The sequence below is a fragment of the Taeniopygia guttata genome, chromosome 5 (genome assembly GCF_048771995.1).
Source record: "Taeniopygia guttata chromosome 5, bTaeGut7.mat, whole genome shotgun sequence".
Taxonomy (NCBI): domain Eukaryota; kingdom Metazoa; phylum Chordata; class Aves; order Passeriformes; family Estrildidae; genus Taeniopygia; species Taeniopygia guttata.
In genome coordinates this window covers 14,771,833-14,794,566 of record NC_133030.1, presented here as the reverse complement: position 1 = coordinate 14,794,566, position 22,734 = coordinate 14,771,833, and the positions used below count along the sequence as shown (strand labels likewise).

The following is a 22,734-nucleotide window of genomic DNA, read 5'->3' as shown; positions in this document are numbered from 1 at the left end:
GCACAAAGATATTTAAAATATCACTGTGGCTCATGCAGGAAATCTGCAAGCATGGCAGGGTAGGTATGTTATCAACATACAGCCTGATGCTTAGCATGCAGGCAAATGAATCCAAACTCATTTTCTACTGCCATTAAATGGGTGAGGGAGCTATTTTGATCCACTTTAACAAATACTCTGGCATTCTGCATGCTGTATTAAGGATTAGGATAATGTTTGTCATTGCATTCATAGCAGCCATTATTATTTACATTCGGAAATTGATTTTCCCAGTTTCACTTCATTACTTGACAGCTTTATTTACTTTCTACTTCTCTGTGTTGTTTTCTAGAGACATAATGAGAATTGTGATTTTCTGAGTTAGTGTCAGTGTGAATTATTCTAAAGGAAATTTAGGTGTAGAAGCATAACTTGCTGGATATTGTAGTCTATCAACTAAGTCAAGTTGCAAGGTGAGATGCAGGAAATTTGCTGTACATGAAATGGGAGAAGGAAATATTGTAAAATCTAGACTACAGTTTAAGACAACCGTAATTTGTGTTTTCTGCACATATCTAATGCAAGACTGTTTTAGAAACTAATGTAATTACATGGAATGTAATCTGCATTCCCTTCAAAATTAAAGTGTTAGCATTTCTATTAATAGGGGAGAAAATGAGATGCCACATTGAAATATATCAAATATTTAATATCCATATTTTGAATCTCCTTATGCCTTCAAACACTCCCGCAGTGCTCCAGCTGCAGAAAAACTCACTTATTGTTCTAAATAAAGTAAACAGCACTTGTCATTATGGCAGATTGTGCCACCAGAGAGTTTTTAGCTGGAGCATTTGCCACTTTTCTTGGCAAATTTTGGTTTCATAACAGAGTCAAGAGGTGGTTGAGGCAAGCACTCAGGCAGCTTGGTGCCTACCAGTTTACGGCAGACCTATCTGTAAAGCCCATTGAAACCCACAATTCTTGTGGGGAGAGAGGAGGAGGGAAAGGAAGGAAGGAAGGGACGCTATGGGGTCAAAAATTGTCACTCTTGTCAGCTGCAGTGAGTCCAGATCCTGGCATCTGGAGGGGGCTACTTGTTTTATTTGGGATTCCAGGCAGTTATTCCGAATATTAAAAAAAAATATCGTTGTGTCTAAGGCTGTTAAAAGCAGCATTTTGTGCAAACCTCCGCTCAAGTAACTGAAAGGGGATTTTCCCCCTCACTGTTTTCCCTTAGTATTTCCAGAAAGCATAATATTTGTGTATAAATACTTGCTCTCAAAGGATTTGTGGGGTTTGCCAAGGTCTGTTTGCCTCTCTTATTTGGGGGTGGGGGGGGAAAATAAGAGAGAGAACCCTATATATGATGAGCTTTTCCTCTCCTCCCAGTTCAGTGTGTCCTTAAGCCTCAAACTGTTTTATGGTACAAGAGCTAGGAGTCAGAGCAAACCAAGCTAGTGGAAGACATGATCAAAACAAGGAAAAGTAAGTGGGTTTTCACACAGCAGGCAGCAACGGGGAGCTGCCTGCCAGAGAAAGCTGTGGATGTGAAAGTTTGTCATATGGATCCAGGAAATGCCCTGAACTGAAAATACTTAAAGGCTGAAAAGAGAAGTGTCACTTTTAATTTTTTTTTTTTAATTCTGATTTTTTTTTTTTTTATTTCAAGACATATATTTGCCTTATTCATTTATTTTCCTCCGTGTGTCCACATTTGCTTGTGCCGCAGACAGGATGCTGAGCATTTCACACTCTGCTCTGTTAGTGTTTCCATGGCTTTTATGGAAACAGAATTACACCCCAGAGGTAGCAGCATGCCAGCATGTGCTGATGTAATCCCTCTGAGACGAAAGGAGCTTTTTAAGTAAACACAAAGTCATGCTCTAACCTAGCACTTGTGATGAGACAGTGAAATGATTTACAGGCCAATAAATGTGAATAACTCCCAGCTAGACGTTCTCTTGCAGATATCCACACTTCAAGCAAACCAGCATTGTTCTCTGTAGCTCATAAATTCCCACTGAAACAATAACTGAAAGTGGTAAGGATCTTACCTGGAAATCTCTGTGTGGACAACAGAAGCTGCCCATTTTCAAGAAAGTGCCATTCAACCTATCAAAGTTAGGGAAGAAACACAAACAGCATGGACAGAGAAGGATTCTGTAGTGCTGGGTATTCCATCTCCTTTCTAGATCCTTGTGGGCTTTTTACATGCCTTTGTGTGCTCCTTCACTTCCACCTGACTACTCCAGAGTCAGGAAGAAAGGGTCGTAAGCAGGAGATAACACTTGTCCCAGAGACAACTTTTCCCTCTCTGCCCCCTTGGTTTGCAGTCTGGCCTCAGACCAGAAGGATGCTCACTCACTTTGTTGTTCAGGGCAATTCCAATGGAATTTGATAGCCCTGTATTTGGAGAGAAAGGAATTACAGCACTGCTCAGAGTCCAGCAGGGTGAAATCTGCCAGGCTCTGCTCCTATTCATGGTTATTTCCCCTCATCCAAATACTTGTCATCTTAAACCTCTGTGATTAACTACATGTGCCATATATAGACAAAATGAGTTTATGATTACATGGAGCCTGGCTTTGCTTTCCTTTCTCTTCCATAAAAATAGGGATGAGTGCAAGCAGGCTATAAACAGGAGCTGTTCCCTCATCTTGAGCTCCCATTGTGGCTGAAAATACCCAGACACCTCTTTGATCTGCTTTTGGTTTGGATTATTAGTGATAGTTAATCAACAGGTGTGTTTATCTGACAAAGTATGAGCAAATGATGCACAAATTGCTTTTCCAAAAAAAAATTAGGGAGTACATCACAGTCTGACTGGATAGGCAGGAGGGCTGCTGGTTTATGTCAGGTGTTTCTCTCATTGTGGAGAAGGACCAAATTTTGCTGTCTTCACAGGGATAGGTGGGATTTATGGCATGTTATTCCTGCTTCTCTGGAGTAGAAGGATGCATCCTTAGGAGATTTTGGGCTATCCCATGTTAATTGCTAGTTAAGGTACTGAATATTTAAGTAGAAAGCAGAATAGATGAATACAGTGCACAGAAGGAGTATGAGAGGTGGAAGAGAAGCAGCTCAAACAGGTCAAGAATATTTGGCAACTGTTCTGGAGGCTGATACATGGGGAACATCTCACTTAATCCATCACAGCAGAACTCCAACAACAGGGAAAGGGGTGGTAACCAAGCCCTGAAAATCCAAAAAGATGAATTGGCTTCTCTATGTTTAAAAGCCAAGAGGAAATTAATATCATATTTCCCCTTCTGTTGTACTGTGATTGGAGTTCTTCAAAATGCTTCTCTTACTTAGTGGGCAGGAAAATACCAGGAAATGTTTAATAATTACAAGACTTCTATACCAAGCTGTTCCTAGCCTAGCAATAGATGCATTAGTTTTATCTATGCTTTTTTTATTTGACATGGTAACTTTTGTAGGGACAAGAAATCTCAGCTGTGGGGTCGGGTTCTGTTGCCCTCCATGCTTTAAGAACAACCACAGACAAAGGTTTCTCTAACAGATGGTTGCTCTGGGGAGAGAGGAACAAAAAATAAGAATTGCAAAGTCACGTGAGCATAGTTGTCGGAATCTGTGGTATTGATGATTCTGAGATTGTAGAAAGTCTCTGTCTTTCAGCCCCGCTGCCAAAGAAGAAGCCATAATTTGTCTGTGCTGGTTTCAAGGTTGTTTATTCTGTTTATCTCTAACATGTTCTGCTGCCCTGCCGCAGGTCTGTCCTGCAGGGCAGCGTGTGGGGCTCTGCCCCCAGTGGGATGTTACAAACATTATATACCAGAAACTATGTGTGCTATATTTACAATAATGTGCCAATATCTGTCACCTATGTTGAACAGTGTGTCCCCAGCCTAAACCAATAGAAAAATGCCAACACCACAGTGAAACATGGAGGGCATGAAGAAGAAGAAAAAGGACAAGACACACCCAATTTCTTCCATCTTGTCCCCTTTGGACCCCTTATCTAGAATCCTAAAATTTTACTTTTGCACCCGTGCCACACTTAATTATTACTTGTATCAAACACTCGGAGCTTGTAATTCATCCTGTAAGATTGAAAACTCTTTTCCATGGACAGAGATCAGAGACAGTGTCTCTGGGGGCTCTGTACAGGGGGGTTCCTGATCCCCTGCCAGGGTCCCAGGCCCTCCAGGGCAGCCAGAGGGAAGCCCTGGATTCCCACACATAGTCTGCATATTTGCATGTCCTTCTTGAGAATACCAGAAAAATATCGGCATTTACATCTTTTGTCAGGGTCATGGCAGAACCCTTGGATCAGAGGCCGGCAAATTAATGAACTTCTGAATCACAGCCTGTGGGTCTTTCCTTTCTTGTCTCTGCTACCGGGGAGCAGAAAGCTGAACCCAATAACATAAATCTGCTCTTTGGTGCTCACTGTCCTGCCTCACAGGAGAGGTCACTTCCCACAGGTGGACAGTGATGTGATGTGTTGTGTTGCTGCAGAATCTCTGCCAGCATTTAGCTCATGTGCCTCTCTCAGGAATAATAAGGAATTAATGCTGTGACACCAGTAGGATTGTGGGTCAAAAAATCTGGTCTTCTTCAGCATGTGAGGGCATTTTCCTTGTGCTGCTAAAGGCTGGCTAAAGGCAAAATGCTTATTTTTGGAAGGCCACACAGTCTTGAAAAGTTGCCTGCTTTTGCTTTTATATTTCAACACTAATACTTCTTTGGTAAGTGTTTATTTGCTGTTTTCAAACACTACCTATACCTCAAATGCACCAAAGATTTGAGTAAATTGCTGGAAAAATACCATGACATTGATCAAATTTGTGATATATTAGTGCTGCAATTGGGTGCATTCAGGTATAACTGGAAAGAAATTGAATACCTCCTATGATATTAGTTTAAGAGCCTACTCTCTTGGCATTAAAACCAAATCTAATTCCCAAACTGTCTTTACCACCCTTTAATGCTGTTATTAATTTAGTTCCTAGAGACTGGATTATTTTTATCTTGAGAGTGGGGAAGGGGGATTTGTTTTTTTAAATTTCACTGCTTTTTAAATTAAAATACTGGACAGATCTCATTATGTCGGCAGAGAGAGCTGAGAGTTATTTTGTAGAATACTTTAAAAAATTAGGCTTTTAAAATGGAAGGATGTAGGTATATATCTTCTCACAGAAGTAATCTGCTGCTGTCTTGATGCTATCCAATGAATCTTACTGTAAAATTTAGGCATAGTTCTCAGTCACCTGAGAGCAAAGCTCTGAGTCTTTTGTGTCTAAAATCCTGCCTAGGCCTGGCTAAGAGAACACTGAGCAGATGGGGGAGACTGGGGAGGCTCTTCTCTGATGGGGAACCACTGAAGAATGTGAGTTGTGGCAAAAAGATGTAATAAAATGCAATGTTTACATAAAGGCCAAGGTGGGGGTGCAGCCAGTGTCCCAGAAGAGCTGCTGGCATGGACACAGCTGTGAGCTGGTTCTGCCCAGCCATCCCTGCTTTGTGCCTCTCAGGTTCAGCTCAAATAATTTAACTTATTTTCTCCACACAGAAATTCATGTGTGCTACTTCATTTGCATTAAGCATTGCAGACAACCATGGGAATGACCTTTTTTAATTTGCTAGTCAACTTCAGTAAACGTAAGCTGGCAAAACACCTGCTCTAGCTTGACAGCAATGAGAATTTTACAGATTCAACTGTAAAGTTATGCCAGTGCTTTTCCCTTGGTTACAAAACACATGCATTTGGGCATTTGCAAGTAGAGAGAAGCAGGAGGAGCCGAAGCATAGTGTTCGTGTTCAGGGCAGCAAATCAGGGACAAAAACTTCTGGAATACATCTGGAGTCATCAGGCATTTGATGGAAGGAGACTGCAATGTTGTAGGGAGCAAAGGGATAGGATCAGTTCACCACAGCAAACAAATGGGTTTCTACCCTGGCAGACCATAAAGTATGTGATTTAGGGTATTCCTAAAGAGGGTCTAAGGAGATAAAATGCCCAAATGTTACTGATATTGATGAAGCAAACAACAGTTAGGTTTCTGGTATATTTTTTCCCAGATTTCAATGTTTTTTAGACAAAAGGCAGTATATAGCAGCTGAGTACCTGTCTCTTCACATCTTTCTGAAGTAACACAGATGTTTATTGTAGGGCTGCTCTGCAGCCAAATGCTCTTAGGGCTGACCATGCTTTGTCATGCTTCTTAAATTAATCCCAGCTGAACTGGTCAAGGCCAATACTGTTTCTTGGAAGCAGCTGAGTGGGTGAGTCTAGCTGAAGAGGAAGAAGAAAACACGCATCTGCTCTGCAAGTAAACATTTATTTCAACTTGAACCTTGGGATGTTAATCTTTTGTTTGAGTTGTGGCCTGACCTCAGTCACTTTGTGTTACTGATCAGATGGGCATGAGTACTTAACTAGTATAACTTATATAGCAAAGAAATGTTTATGGAAAAACAGGGAAAGGGGACTTTTATAAGAAAATGTGTCCAGGTAGCTCTTTTACCCTGTATCTCTGAGGGTGCTGTGATATCAAGGAATATATTTAATGCTCAGGTTGGTGTGTAAACTGCAGTGCAAGTTGCAAATTGAGCTACCTGCCCTAAATGTATCCCTCAAAAATGAGAGGGAGATTGGCTGTGAGGATGAACAGTTTTATAGAACAACTCATATTTTCGGAATGGCTGTGATGTTGGGTTGTATCTTCTTTCAGAAATTGTGTGCAATCTCTTAGGGAACACAAACTTAATAAATATTGTCTTATACTATACTATTGATTGGAAAAATACTTAAGCAGTGAAAGATGTTGAAGAAAACATATGATTTTGCCAGACAAAAGGTACTGCTGTACTTAGATGTTCCAGGTATTCATGAACTTATAGCTTTTGTCTTTTAGAAACTGATTTATCTAAAGAAGGTCCCTTTGCTCAGTGAAGCTATTTTTTATTTCACTATGAAATAACCTTGTTCAGATCTGTATTTTTATCAAAGACTGATGTTGGTAAATAAGCACAGGCAGCTTCCAAGCAATTTCTGTTTCTGGTTATCTAACTGGTATTACTTAACTGAGGTAGAAAAGCACTGCTTAGAGGGAAGTACTTCAGATGTAAAGAGTGTTTGCAGCTTATATCAGAGATTTGGTAGTTTTTGCTCTGTGTATTTCAGTGCTTTCTATCTCTTGAGCTGTATGAAGCACAGAAAATTCCTCTAGCTGTTAAATGTTGCAATGCTGATGCTTATGAATCAGCAGTGGGTTTTTGTGCTGTGCAGTCATGTGGCAAAAAGCCTGTAGTGAGGTCTGCAAGAGCTGAACTTGTGATTAATGGCTCTTGCAGCTCGAGCAGGGCTGTGGATGACATTACAACAGCATGGCAATGCTGCATGCAGATTCTGTAGTGTGCTGGAAACCAGCAGAACAAACAGCATTTTCTCATCCAGTGCTGGAACCACTGGAAAAGCAGCCCTTAGCAGGAGGGTGGAAGGCTGGGAATGCATTCTATGGTGTGGTGCTTTGCATCTTTAGGCAGGAAAGGAGTTTCAGGAAAAGCTGGCACATCTTGATTTTCTTTTTTTAAATGCACTTCCTTGACTTTTGTGACTTTGAAGCTCCAATTATGAATATATGCAACATTTCAGGGTGTTTTTATAGCTGCTCATCTGAGCAACATCTGTCTTTTAAGGCATTCTTATGTTCTAGCCTGTGGTCATGATCAAGTGGTACTTTGCAGAGCATGATGGTGACTCAGAAAGTTTCCTTTTGAAGGCTTCAACCTTCTGTTACCTGCCCAGCAGCAAGGCTGTGGGAGGATGAAGAAGAATTTATCCTCCTGTACCTGGAGGTGGCTGCTGCCTTGTGCAGGTTGCTAGTTGGGTGGAGAAGACAGATGCAGGAGGTGTCACCAGCTGATGGGGAAATGGAAATGAGTTTTTCTGGCAATAGAATTACAGTGGACTATACAGAAGGGCAAGGCAGGAGTGGAAGTAAAGACAACAGGGAGAGGATGATAAATAGCTGAAGAGAGGCAAGAAAGACAGATGTTGAAACAAACAGGGAGAGATAACATTAAAACTATTTACAGGTATTCCCTGTATAGTCCTGGTTATGTGGTGGGCTTTTTGTTTTGCTTTGTTTCTCCCCTGCAGAAGCTGAGCTGGCTTTGCTCCCTGTCTGATCAGAGGTGTCTCATGCTCCCACACATCCCCAGGCACAGACCCTGTCCCTTGCCCAGTGCAGCAGCCCTTGTTTAACTCCTGTTGGAGTGGAACCCCTGGCTGCCAAACTGCAACTGGGAATTAGTCTCACATTCAAGAAAGAGAAAAGCTGTGTGGGAGTTTGTCACTTTAAATCATTGAAATGTTACTTAAAATCTTCATAACAAAAGAATCCATTGCAGGAAATGGTCAAACCAGTCTTCAGCTCTGTATATATTCTGCAGTTTTGCTGTATTTTTTTCTAATAGACAGTCTAAAGTGAAAATCTTTCCAATCCAGGTATCCATTCTTTGTTTGTATTCTTGGAACCAGACCCTGTAAACATAATACTTTTGCTGATGTTTGCTGATCTCTTCTCTTACAAAATCAAATTCTCTAATTATTTCTTCAGCTATCAGATTCAATTTTTTGCATCAAAAATAATATTGTCTCTTTCAACATTACCAGGTCAAGAAAGAAGTTATTCCTTTTATCTTGTCTCTTTGATTTGGGATATAAATGTAAAATAGGTTGTCTGGATTTTTTTTCCCAGATTATAAAATCTTTGGCTCTGAGGAATCAAAAATACACTATTGTAATGTTGTATCTGTCCCAAAGGATTTAAAATTATACATTGAGGTCATATTTCAGTACTTAGGGAAACTATTTTTATTTTCTGTAAACATCAGTGGTATTTTTGTTTGACTAGAACTGCAGCTTCAATGTACTTGCAGCAATTTGCCTTCTAGTCCTTTTGTGCCAATAGGGTAACAATAGGTAAAGTTTTTTTTTTTTTTTTTTTTTTTTGTCTCAGATTGAAATATAGCTGGTGTGGATGTGAGCCTGGACCTGTGTGGGACACTCCAGATTGCTTTTGTACATGGCATCCTTAGGCCTGGCTCAATGCTCTTCTCTTTTTGGTCTGGTTGCCTTACACTTGTTGTAGCTAAATTTAAATTCTGCCCTGTATCTTAGGGTCTTCCTAAGGATCTAAGCCATTGCAGAGGGTAAAAAACCCCTACAAATGACACCGTACAGGTCACACCAATTTTCTCTGTGAACTGAGTCAAGGTGAAGGAGAATGCTCTCCCAAGCACATGGGGAAGCCACTTCATCCAAACTCCACATGAACGCACACAAAGAAAGCCAAAGCATACATATGGGAGGGAAACAAACTTCATTCCTGGTGGAAACAACATGGTTTTGTAGGTGAATGGGACTTAATGTGGCCACGCACTTTTTACTACCTCTGAAGGACATTGGGAGCTTTAATGTTGGAAAGACTGAAAGGTTTAATACATAAAATGTTAATGATAGAAGGGGAGCAGGTGTTTTTTCTCTCTTAGTAATTCATAATTAATGTTTACAAGGCTGGAGAATGTAGGGGGTTTTGTTTGGGTTTTTTTCCTCTCTTTTGAACTTGGGGAATTTCAGAGCACAGTAAACAATGGGTTTTCCATTCCAGTGAACAAACTGTTCCGGGGTCTCAGGCTGCAGCTTTTAGCCCATTAGGTTGAATTCTGCTGGAGTGATGGATGCTGCACCACCATTCATCTGGCAGTCTGGTGTGTCTCCATGCTTAATTAGTCAGGGAAATCAGCTCGAAAGGCAGCAGTTGCCTTGACAGAAGCACTGAGTGAGGTTGGTTGTCATGTGTTGGGGTTTTCATGCAGTAAATGTTTGGCTCCCAGGGGATGGCAGTTGGCTGGAGCCTGGAGCAGAGGAGGTAGAAGGGAATGTGAGCACTTAGCCAAGAGGTGTGGGAAATCCTTGGAGTAAGGAGCAAACAGGATTTGGCACTGTTGGCACAAGCCTACCAACCTCAGAGCTGGATTTCAAGAGAATATTGGAGATGGGCATGTTGCACTCTTGGCCTGGTGTTCTGAGCAGCTGAGTGCCTTCCTCACTCCAGCACATAAACTAGCTGTGAGATAATACTGGAATTGCATAAGATGATGACTTTTAATATTCTCAGTACACTCTTGGGCCAAACACCAGCTGGTTCTGGTAATTTGGCTTCATAGGGATTGGGTCCAAATCGTGAATCATTTAGAGATGGCCATATCCTGTGCCCACCTACTCCTTGGCTGCTTTTCAGGAAAGACTGGTCTGTCCCAGCCTCAGCCAGCTGAATATTGGCTCTGAGCACAAGAAACTGTTCTGACAGTGTGCTCTCCTTGCAAAGAAGGCAAACAGTGTCCTGGGCTGCACTGGAAGGAATGTCCCCAAGCAGACCAGGAGAGTGTTTATCTCCACCTGCGTGACCCTGGCCAGGCAGACCCAGGGTGCTGCATCCAGCTCTAAGGTGGTGATTCCTCAGTAGCTGCCTCTGGCAGTGACTGCAAGCTCTCTGATTTTATGTGCCTTGCAGTGGTCAGTGCTGCTCACACGGGGCTGGAGAAGGATGAGATTGCCTTGCAGGGTACATAAAGGGCTGGTTTTGGGCTAGCTGTTTTCTTTTGAGCTTCATTCCTTACCTGTTTCCATTTCAGGTCACCCACAGAGACTTTCAGCAAGCCCCACAGGGCTCAAGCTCAGCTGGTGTGAATTGTTGCACCTGCTTTGGTTTAAAAAAAACCAAAACCCATTTAAAAAATACCTTCCCTATTCCAGTCCCTGTGTGGAGTCCTTGCTGCTAGATATGAGGTGGCAGGAAGCACATCTGCAGCATAAGCAAGGCAACATATTTAACAACCACACTAATTAAAGCAACTCTTCCAGTGATGTCTGTCTAAATTGCACTCTTGGGTAATTAACTCTTTATTGTTATTATACTTTTTCCAAAGCATCTCCTCAAATAGAGGGCTTCCTTCTGCCCATGTTTTTCAAGAATCATATTCTCATGGATTGGCAGAAACAGTTTTCATCCGTGTTCTAACAGAAAATCTCCTGTTGTTCATCAGGTTTTGATTTTTTTTTTTTTTTTTTTTTTTTTTTGGGGGGTGATCCTGTTATTACCAGCTTTTGGACTGGTCTCCAGCAGTATCTTCATACACCAGAGCATGGCTGTTTGTAAGATCACCTTGCCTGTGAGTTGTGAGTGGCTCTGAAGACACAAGTTATGCTTGAACTAACAAAGCTTTTATCTTTTGGGTTCTTTGCCTTGATCCTTGATTTTTATCAGGTCCTAGTCCCAGGCATCCCTTTCCATCAGGGTTTTGCTGCACTGCAAGCACACTCCCACTGCTTGCTTGCTTCCAGCAGCTCACAGCCATGCTCTTAAGAGCAATTAAGATGTTGAAACCTTGAGAAAAAGCCTCTTTAGCTAAGGCAACCTCCTAAATTCTTCAGGACCTCAAGGCAATTTAGCTAATTGGTACCAGAAACACTCCAGTGGAGGCAGAGAGCCTGACACCTTCTGCCAGAAAACCTCTGAATAGCACCACACATGAAAAGACCCGAAGGGCAGTGTAGCCCAGCAGACTGTTTTGAAACAAGGAAATGGCTTGTGGCAATGCTAGACTGGAGCTAAGAAAAGCTGTGAAAGTGTCACAGGCAACGAAAGATGGGCAGGCAATGGACTTCCCCGAGTGGTGCCTTGTAAGGGCTGCTGGAAGTGACAGCTATAAAGCCACACTGTTTGGGGGAAGCTTGAGTAAATTTTGTTTGCTGCTCAGGCAAAAGGTGGCCTTGTCACACTTATAAAAGTTGACACAAGCAGCTCACAGGGAATCAAGACAACTGCAAACAGACCAACAGCAGAACACAGAGTAGCAGGGGAGGAAATTCCTTTAGACAGTATTTGATAGGATGACCCCTCGTGCAGGGAACAGGAACAGCCTGCAGACAGACACCAGGTTTGCAAACAGACTTTGGTAACCCCAAAATCATAAATTTTCAACACTTTGGTTCTGCTTAATCTGCTCCTGGAGAAAACCAGTCTGTGTCTCCTATGCCCAAAACTAACTGCTTAAATGTTCATTGCTTACAGTAGGAGCTGCCTGAAAGTAAGGCTTTGAAATGAAATTAATTATTTCTTATCTCTTTTGTGTACATTTGACTTCTAATCCTATGGTTTGTACATGGATGTTGTACACCACAGCCTGTCAATGTTGTCACCCTTTGTCAGGGCAAGCCTTTTAAGCACATGAAAGCCCTCACTGCAAAGAGCTCAGCTTCCCCATAGAACTCTTTAGTTTGAGCTTGACCGTGGCTTGGAAGGGTTCACAGGAGCAGTCTAATAATCTTTTTCCCCCATTATCCAATAATTTTTGAAACATTCTGTGTTATGGAAATGCTGAACTCCCATAAAAACTGCTTTCCTGTAGAAGCAGGGGAAAAAGCTTTCTTAATACAATGCATTGTGTTACATTTTAGAGCATTCATGAATTTGATTTCCTTTTGTGTCATTTAATGAAAATTCAGGAATGGGACAGTATTGGTTTGACAGATCTATTTCTCTATGTGCTGTCCTCCCAAGGCAAAGTCTTTTCCAGCATGTTGGAGTTACTACTTCTCATTGACGATTCACTTTTATTTCTAGTTATTGAGACCTTTCTGGTGTTTGTTTGCAGCTCGTAACCTGAAGTCCAGAAGCCAATCTATTTTTTTGCAGTTCCATCCCTAGGCCTTTGTTTATCATTCTAAGATGCAAGACAGGATAATGGCAGTTAAGAACCTTTATCAGAGGAGGGTGTACAGAAATATCTGGGAGGCAGCTGCACCCTAATGTGCTCAAAGACAAATTTCTCTTTACTGTAAGAATGAAGATGCTTCAGTAATCCCTGCTGTGAGCTCAGCTTCTAAAAGGGGACAAATATCGCCATCTTGAGGTTACTGTTCTGTATGGAATGGTATGGAAAGGAGAGAAGTATTCAGCTACAGCTAATTTAAAATAAAATACCTTAAATTCTGCTTAAAAGGTTGCGATGGAACACAAAAATAAAGTTGCTGCAATAGTGAAAACCTGATTTCTCCGTTGCTGTTTCCTCTTTATATAAAGAAAAAAACATTGGTGAATAGCATTTGTCAGGCTGTCAGAATCCTATTGAACTAGTAAGTGTTCTTTTGTTAAATAAAAGGAAAAAAACCCAAGTGATATATTAGACATATTTCTTAATTTTAAGACAGCCTAACTACCACTTGTACCTTAATCTAAAAATGCTACATTCATTTTTACACGTAAAGCACCACAATAGGTTCAGGTTCTTAGCAATTGCTATCATGTAATTTTGTGTGTTTTGACTGTACAAGATGATTATCTTTTGAGAGTTGTAACTGTGTGTAAATCTGATATTCCTAGAGCCAAACACACACACAAAAAATTCATGATTCTATGTTTTATCACCCTGACACTGATCTATTACACACACATAGGGATGGTTTGCTGAAGGTCTGAGCTGCCAGGACAGAGCAATGAAGTCGGAAATATATTCCCAATTCTTTAAGTTATTGATTTAACTGATCCAAGATCTAGGTGAGCAAATGGAAAACAAATGTTACACTCCAGCACTTAAATTGCTTGTAATTTTAGCACAATGCTTCTGGGGTTGAAGTCCAACAGGATTTCACAATACTTCAAAAGCAAGCTTGCAGTGCTTGCTTCCAGATGAAATGAAAAGATCACCTGGGAGTGATTTTAGAGCTTTTTCTTGCGTTCTTGACCTGGTGTCTGGCTTTCTGATTAACTCTGAACTTGATACTGGGTGCGTGTGTTTGACCTTCCTTGCCTGGAAGGTAAGGTGATTTGCTGCCTGAAATGTATAAATGAGAGGAGATAGACAGGATGTGCTGAATGCAGAAACTGGTCAATTTTACAGTGGAACAGCTTCTCTCCTTCCCTGTGCTCTGCATTCCTCACAACTGATAACTACTGTGATTTTTAATTTTTTTTTTTTTTTTTATATGGGGAATGGATTTCTTCAATTTCCTATTAGTGCCATCATTTCTGCTTGAAAAAGAAAGGAGGGGGTGGAGGAGGGAAGATACTACTCCAAATAGAAGCCTTAGAAGTCCTGATTTCTGAAGGTTTAGGGCTGTTTCAGGTCACAGTAGAGGTCTGACTAGTCTACTAATTTTTCTGACAGCCTCTAGGAGACGATGCAAAGAGAACAGTGTGAGAAGCAGCCAAGAATATTGCACCACCTATTTTTTCCACTCAGGCTATCAAGTCTGTTGGTGAAAGAGCAAAGCAGACGTATTCATGTATTTATATTCACATGCACAAGACTCTGGTTAAAGAAATAGCTCAGCCATGCCAAGAATCAATGTCATGGCATGGAATTTAAAGGAAAACACTGGTGCTTAATGGCAGGTGACTGTAAGTATGAATATAATCTTCAAACAAGCAGTGCTGGCTAGGTTGTAGCACCAGCAAGTTCTGGGGTGCACTGGGAATTAGTTGCCTGTGTGTTCTGGATTAACCCAGCAGGCAGCTAAATTAAACAGCCACTCACGGTGGCTGGGGGAGACAATTTGAGGAAAACAGGTAGAAGTAATGAGTTGAGATAGAGTTTGATAGGACAGAAAAGGAAGGGAAAATAATAATAAATGAATGCACAAAGAAGCAATGCACAATGGAATCGCATGTTGTCCACTAACCAATGCCCAGCCAGGCTTGGAGCATCAGGCTGACAGCCCCTGTTCAACTCCCCTCAGATTTATTATTCAGCCATATGCTGTGGAATATCCCTTTGGCCAGTTTGGGCCAGCTGTCCCAGCTGTGCCCCTTCCCATCTCCTTGTGCCCTCAGCTTCCTTGCTGTCAGAAGCTGAAAAGTCCCTGGCTTGGTGTAAGCTCTGTTTGGCAACAACTGAAACATCAGTGGATATTAACATTATTCTCGTCCTGACAAAAGGCAGCCTATACCAGCTACTGGGAAGACAATTAGCCCACACAAAATCAGGACAGCCTGGTCCATACTGGAGCTCTCTTTATCTCAAAGTGTGTGAAGGGGAACCCTGGAAGAGCTCAAAAGCTGCGTGCATGTGGCACTTGGGGATATGGTTCAGTGCTGAGCAGGGTGGTGTTGGGCTAATGGCTGGACTCAGTTATCTTGGAGGCCTTTTCCATCCTCAGTGACTCTTTGATTTTTTTGTGAGTGCCTGGAAAGAGAATGGGACAGCTTCAGAATGAAAGCTCTGCTTTTTGAGCTTAGCATCCCAGATATGATCGAGTCTTTGTGGCTGTTTGTCTCAGGAGATGCGCAGCTAATATTAAAGCCATGCCTGTGAAGATGTGACTCAATTCTCCCCTATAGTCCCTCCTTTTTTGCTCCTAGAAATCAGAATTAAGCAGAACAGGCACATGGTAATATACTAACACAAATCTTTCGTAATCTGTAAGAAATTAAACTAAACGGATCAGACCCTTTGGTTTCTGTGTTCTTGCTTTCTGTCCTGTCAGGGCAAACTGTGATCCCTCTACTATTCTTGGATGTTGCCCTCTAGATGGCAAATACTGTGATTTAGTGCTAAACTGCTGTGTCTGAGAATTTATGTATCAATTGTAAGGATGTTTTAAAAAAGAACCCTGAGTTTAAAAATTAATTTTGATGCTTTATTTTGTTCCTAGATTTTTTTCCTGATTTTCAAGCTTTCCTCCATAAGTCTGATGGTAGAATGTTTTATAGCAAAGTGGATCTTCTTAACCAGAAGCCCTTCTTTAAGGAAAAAGGTTAAGCATCCTAAGAATCTGGATGAATATGTTGTTGTCCAAGCTTGTAATTTTTATGATCTTCCCCTTTTCCCTTTAAAGGAAATGACACATACTTCTCAGAACAACTCTGCTCTAGTTAGAGGTGACTCTGCTCTTAGATGTGTTTGTCCACGTTCTTGGCTCTCCTGCTTGAAGACTGCAGGAGCTTAAGGGACTGTACTGAAGGTCAGAAGGTTTGGCTTAAGGCCGTGCTCTGTCCCAGCCCTCCCTGCTGCCTGGGTCATGTCCTGTGGATGCTTGCTCCAGGCTTAGGGAGGAGCAGTGAGGACGCCCTAATGGTGCCCTGAGCAAAGCTGTGTTGTTCTTTGTTCTGAGACTCCTGCTCCTGCTTTCTGGCAAACCAGGTGGTGCAGAGCTCTGTCTTTGTGGTGAGATTTCCAGCCCAGAGGTGTTTTCTTCCTGAGGAAAGGTAGCTGGAATTACAGCTCCTCCTGGCCCCCTGAGAGCATCAGCTGTGCGCAGAGGCAGGAGGGGAGGGAGGGAGCCGAGTGTGCAGTGCTATCTGAACTCGTTCCAAACCACTCACTTTGCATTTTCTCCTTTTCTTGCCAAATTATAGATCAAAGTACAGGCCTGAGTATGCATGTTAGGAGAAAGCACTCAGATAACTTCTCCTTAATTATGTTACAGCCCGTTACTGCATTAAGACATAATTGTCAATTTCATTAGAGTTAATTGTTGCAATTTTAATGTCACTATCAAAGTGAAGTATCCTGGCTGTAAGAAGCAGCACATCATCTTCTTTTGTGTAGTGACTTACGTGTTACTACATGCCTGAGATCAAGGCTTGGCTATATTTCTGAAAGACAGATTTGATTTTAACAACAAACCATCAGGGGATGCTCTGAGTCTCTTGAGGCAGGAGGTCAGAACAGCTCTCCAGGGCCAACCTGTCTGATTGTGGTGAAGCTGAGATACCTGTGGTTTTTTTTGTACTGCTGTTCCCTTTTTTTTTTTTTTTTTTTTTGTACCTTTAAAGGGCAGCTGCTTAGTTGTGCTAATGTGTCATTAAGCAGTTACGCAGGCAGCTCCCAGATCTTTCCATGGATATTGAATTGCCAATTGGATATTGATATTGGGTTTTGTGTTCCCAGAAGATGTATTGGAGCTGCTTTGTTTTTGGACAGTACCTCATGTGAGCAGGCAGTGCACTCCCTGAAGTGGCTTCCACCAAAAGCTGCCTCTGGCTCATCGTATGAAATATACAATAATTTGATACTTTGGATCAGTGCAAGATCAAATTCAAGCCATGGTAGAAATGAAAGCACATGTTATTTAGGCAGGTCAGCTTATTATATTATATAACCTTATAATTATTTGTAGCATTGTTGACCTTCTACAAAAGACAGAATAATTAGATGATAGCTTTGTTAAAGTACAGTGTACTACTACTTCAGCTCCTGAACAGCAGGGAAAAGATGTTAAATATGATTTAGGAGGCACTTGAAATTGTAGAGCAAAGATGTTCCTAGGGGTACCCGTGATAAAATGGTCACTTAAGGCTAAAATTAACTGTTTTATCTTAATAAAGGCCAGGATTTGCTCTTCTAATGGCTTTTAGTGCCCATTTCCTTTTCAACTAGGCAGAGAGGCAGAATAGTGGGACTGGAAAATCCATCCAATTGAAAGAATGAGCCAGATGTTCCTGGGAAGATGTAGAAAGGCTTGTGACTTATTTTCCTTATTTTTTTTCCTCCTTGACCACTTTGGGCATGTGCCACTGAGGTGTTCACCCTCTGGTGAGGTCCTGGGAAGGATGCCTGTGTGAGAGGGAAGGAGCATGTGGCCCATCTGCATGGGCATCTTCTGGGCTTTAGCGGGCACAGAGCCAGCAAGATTTCCTGCAGCACTGTTTACATCTCTTTCAATTTTGGATGTATTCAGACACAGCTTTTCCTTGAAATAACTAGTCTAAAGACAACAGCTGAACATAGAGAAAAAGATTATTGCCAAGGAAATGCAGCTCCTGTGGGGTGGGATACGACTGGCTAACTGGCAAGCCTTCCCTCCTGTGGGCCTGGGTGCTTGCTGCATTGCTTTCTTCAAATTAAACCAAGCACCAAACCAAAGCTGGGGATTTTTTATGCTGTTCCTTTCTCAAAAGGCTGAATTCAGACAGCACAGTTTGGCAGAGGCAGGAGGTGGCCTTTTAGTGGGAGCCCTGGCTTGTAGCTAGCCAAACTCCTGATGTCTGGGCAGCCCCAGCAGCCAGTGAAGTGGAGCAGAGTGAGGCAGTGTCTTCAGCCCTGGCAGGCTGTCTCAAAAGCTCAGTGCCAGTTACAGGGAGGCCAAGTTGCCTTCTCTTGGGAAGTGGGGAAGTCTGTAGGTGCCTTCCAGGTTAGGAATCGGCAGTGCAATAACAAATCACCTCTGTAATTGGCAGCTGTCACCCCGGTGAGCCCTGCCCTAAGCAGCCTCTGCAGAACCTAATTGCATTCTGCAGTTCCCTGCCATCAGGGTGTCACTCAGCCCCGAGACTGCTCTGCCAGCAGCTACACCATGCCCGGGGATGCCAGCAGAAGAAACAAAATGTCATTTTGTGAGAGATGTCATTTCTTTTTCAACACTGCAAAACATCCACCCATCTGTCACAAACATGTCTTCCTTCCCAGCACTCCAGCATCTCTGAATCAGTCACACACAGAGTACAGCTCAGCACACAGGAATTTATCAAGTTACTTGTATTGTTCATATGCCAATTTTACTTGGGAGCTCCAGAACCACCTTTCTTTCACCCCTTACCCTTAGGCTGGGACTTTTATTTTAAGATCATCCTAGAGAAAAGAGCTGGAAAAACGTAAGTGGGGAAATAGTGCTGAAGTGTCTCTGAAAGATCAAGTTGGCTTGCAGACACATTGAATGTCCGTGTCCTGAAGAAAATCTGCTGTCAGATCACAGAGCTGGAGGTAGAACTCTCAAAGCCACGTGTAGCTGATTGCTCTCCACATCTTCCCATAGCTCCTTTTTTTTTGAAACTCAGCCTGGTGTGTTTGGACTGTATTAGGAGATGTGACCCCTCACAGGAGAAAAGTGACTTGCCTGGTGAGCTGTCACACCAATAGCAAACCAAGCATCTTCATCCTGTTCATTCTGGAAATTTTGCTGATCCTAGTTAAACACTAGCTACCCAGCGCAATTCCATTCTTATGGTACTTATGAAGAACTTCACTTAAAAAGGGATAAAGAATATATGGTACACACAGCCACTGTCAGGATCATCAACTTACTGATTTGCCCAGATGCTACTACCAATGTTTTCCATCCAACCCTTATGGGACCTTTAGAAATAGCTTGTTCTTTGAGACAAAATTTATTTCCTTTGTTGGATATTTATATGTGTGCCTTGGCTACCTGTGTGTGACTGCTGAGATAGAAATCAGCCATAACAATTCTGGAGAAAATTAATTCTCCTTGTGTCTCTGTCACCTAGAATGCTGGTTTCTAGAAGCTGGATTGTATTTGTCATTCTGAGAGTGCTGCTATTTTGTCAGCAGGATAACGTGAAAACAGGGATTAGTGAAGCTCACACATGGCTTATCAGATAATTCAGTGTATTCATGTTAGCTTCAGAGAATGATGAACGATGAGGGATTTTTATGCCTTAAGCCTTTGGAAACCTGACTTTCTTTGGAGCACTCATCCTGAATGGAGAACTCCTTTATGTGCTGGTGGTTGTCTGTCATGGGCAATGTGTGCTTACTAAGCAGACCAACAAGGCAGGTCCAAAGGCCTCAGGAAGTTACTTCTCCCCTCCATCAGCTTTTTTACTCTATCTCATATGGAGGGACCCAATTCCTGCTCTTACAACCCCTGAGAGTGAAGTGTCAAACCTGATGGCGAACAGTGGGGTAGTTCTGGCACTCCCAAGTTATGAAAACTCCTGGCTCTTGATGTTGGAAGAGGGATAACAAAGAGATTCAGCCCTATTTCTCTGAGAAGAAGGGGGCATTGCCCATGCCCCAGAGACAGGAAGGCGATGCACTAACAGAAGGCAAGATTTTTCTTGCTTATTGTAGAGCCTGCTGCCTGAAATAAATAATTGTTTGTATCTCTGAAAATCTTTTCCAGCTAGACAGGAGAGGACGTGGAAGCTGGCCAGAGAGTTCAGACCAGATTGCACTGAGGTTTGTCACTGGGACAATGGTCCAGTTGGACTAAAGAGATAGGCAGGCTGTCTTCTTAGAGAAAAAAAAACAACCTAAAGGACCACTCCAAAACCCCTCAATCATTTTATCTCCACTATTTTAATTGGCATATCTGAGTTATGGCCAGAATGTGAAAATAGCATACTCAGAATTTGCTACTTTTGTAGTAATAGGTCTGTAGCCAAATTGCCAGTCAAATCCTTTTTGCTCCAAAGAAAAGTGTAGAGACAGCTTTTCTGCAATTGAGACTCCATTATCCATCACCTGAATATGCTACCCGAACAGTGCAGAATCCTTCAAATGTCCTGAATCCTTTTATAGGTATATTTTACTTTTAACTAAATCATTATAAAAAAAATCTAGTCATCTCTGCTAGCAAAACATAATTCTTTTTAACTTAGAGAATAGGATGCAGCACTCTCACCATCTGAGAATATATTTAAAGATATAGAAAATGCTGTGTGACAGGTTATTTTGTGCACCCTTTAATGAACTGTCTGAGGGAGAAACTGAAATATTGATTGTGGGGCTTGATGTTATGTAAGGGAGTACAGGTCGAAAGCTGATGGTTTGGGAGGGGATGATTATTTGTCAGGGGTCTGGAGTGCAAATATGTAGAAATTTCTGAATTAGGTCTTGCATCTCACTGTCCTCATTGTATAGTGTCCAAGTGGGCTGAGCCATTTTGGTGTTCTGAAATGTGATACAGAAGGAAATGACCTTCTACTCATGACCCAGACACAAGTAATGCATGGCTATGGATAAATTCTTATTGCAAATAAACATGATGCTTGATCCCATTTGATTAAATACCATTCTCAGATTTAAATTCTTCTGAAGGATAATCACTCAGACTTTGTTCAGTTTCCCTTTTGAGCTGGTCTGGAAGTAAAATGCTGCTTTTGAAAAAAGCTGTGTGATTTAGTTCCCTCATGTTCATTTAAAAACACTTAAAGAACATTTTTTAGTTTTGATTTTGGAGAGTGGACAGACTTACGTTGAGAACTTTAATTTACTCCTGCCTAAGCAGCTTGCTAGCTAATTCAAATGCTGAATGTACAACTTAATTCAATAATGACTTCTCTCAGATCAGTGCTGAAGGCATGTTATGATTTAAAAATCTTAATCTGCTTTTCTAATTTAAAAATGAACAATGTTTAAGGGTTACAATAACTTCATCTGGACTTCAGATGGGGATGTGTGAGACAGAAATGTTGTCACAGAGATATCTCTATCAAGAGAAGAGAAGTGGGATTCTACCAAGCTAGGAGAAAGGAAGGTGTATTGTGGGAGTAAAGAACTTTACCTATTAGTACAGAGAGCAGCACATGAGAAGGAAGACAGACTCTCCTCAGACAGTCTGGAACTTCAAGAACTGTGCTAGAGAAGCAAGTTCAAGGATCAACTGTGGTTGTTAAGAAGTACCAGTAAAGAAGATGATTTTGCTTATGTCTGTTCAAATTCGGTGACCAAAGCTAATGAGAATTCTAAAATTACTAGGAAAAAGAAAGAGGGAGAATGAGATAAAGTTTATAGTGCCCTGTTTCTATTCTGTTACCCATTTTGCATAAACTGGAAAACAGCAGAAGTTTATTATTCTCTTGCATATTTTATATATAAAGTCAGAAAATGTGGATAAAAGTCTTGGCTGAATTCAAAAATTTTCATTCAATTTCTGTGCATCTGTTCAAAGTTGTCTCTATCTTTTCAAGTGTACTAAAAATTGGTTTCTATAAATATTTTTCATTGTTTCTAGTGGCAGCCTGTTAGCATTTTCTCACTCACAACCTTAACAAAGGAATCCCAAAGCAATCCTAAATAAGACAAGTTATTGTATGTGTGAGTAGAAAACAGCTGTTAACACGAGTCTAGGTGTAGATGCTACAGTGATGGAGAGGTGATTATTGTTTGCCTTGTGTCAAAAATTGTGTGGCCAGCAGGAGCAGGGCAGGGATTGTCCCCTGGGCTGGGCACTGGTGAGGTCACACCGCCAGTGCTGTGTCCAGTTCTGGGCCCCTCAGTTGAGAAGGGACATTGAGGGGGCTGGAGCAAGTCCAGAGAAGGGAAATGGGAGCTGGTGGAGGGGCTGGAGCACAAGTCCTGTGAGGAGAAGCTGAGGGAGCTGGGGGTGTTCAGCCTGGAGAGAAGGAGATTCAGGGGGTGACCTCTTGCTCTCCACAATTACCTGAAAGGAGGCTGTAGCCAGGTGGGGGGTGGTCAAGAATGGATGGCCTCAAGATGCACCAGGGGAGATTCTGGTTGGACACCAAGAGGAATTTCTTCATGGAAAGAGTTGTGTATCACTGAAATGGGCTGCTCAGGGACATGGTGGAGTCACTGTCCCTGGAGATGTTTAAGAGACTACTGGAAGTGACACTTGGTGCTGTAGTCTTGTTGACAACTGGTGATTGTTCAGAGGTTAGACTTTATCACCTTGGAGGTGTTTTCCAATCCAAATGCTTGGATTTTGAACACCGTGACTTGGCTTTAAACACGGCGGTCAGTTTGAGTAGGGCCATGTTAAGAATTCCTTCCATTTATTCTAACAATTAAGAAAACTTGGAGAGGTCTGGTTGGGCTGATTTAGATGTGCAATGTAGTTAAAGCAGTGAAATAGATGAATTATTGCATGCCAGACCACAAACTCTGTAGACTGCCAGCACTGAAATACTGGGATGGGAAATCCTTGTCTGGGACATTCTGATACAGTCCACTTGGAGAAAACCAAGCTGTGTAGTTTCCATAATTTTCTTCATCTAAGAATATAACATAAAA

General features: G+C 41.8%; 1 protein-coding gene and 1 long non-coding RNA gene across 10 annotated transcripts in view; both read left to right on the top strand.

Moving 5' to 3' along the window:
• Nucleotides 1-22,734, top strand: part of TUB (TUB bipartite transcription factor) — a 137,793-nt gene that overhangs the window by 19,718 nt on the left and 95,341 nt on the right. The window lies entirely within an intron of this gene.
• Nucleotides 1-22,734, top strand: part of LOC140684255 (uncharacterized) — a 41,366-nt gene extending 18,632 nt beyond the window's left edge. The window contains exon 2 of the long non-coding RNA XR_012056237.1: nucleotides 1-22,734. This exon is cut by the window's left edge and continues 17,684 nt beyond it. This is a non-coding gene — a long non-coding RNA (uncharacterized lncRNA).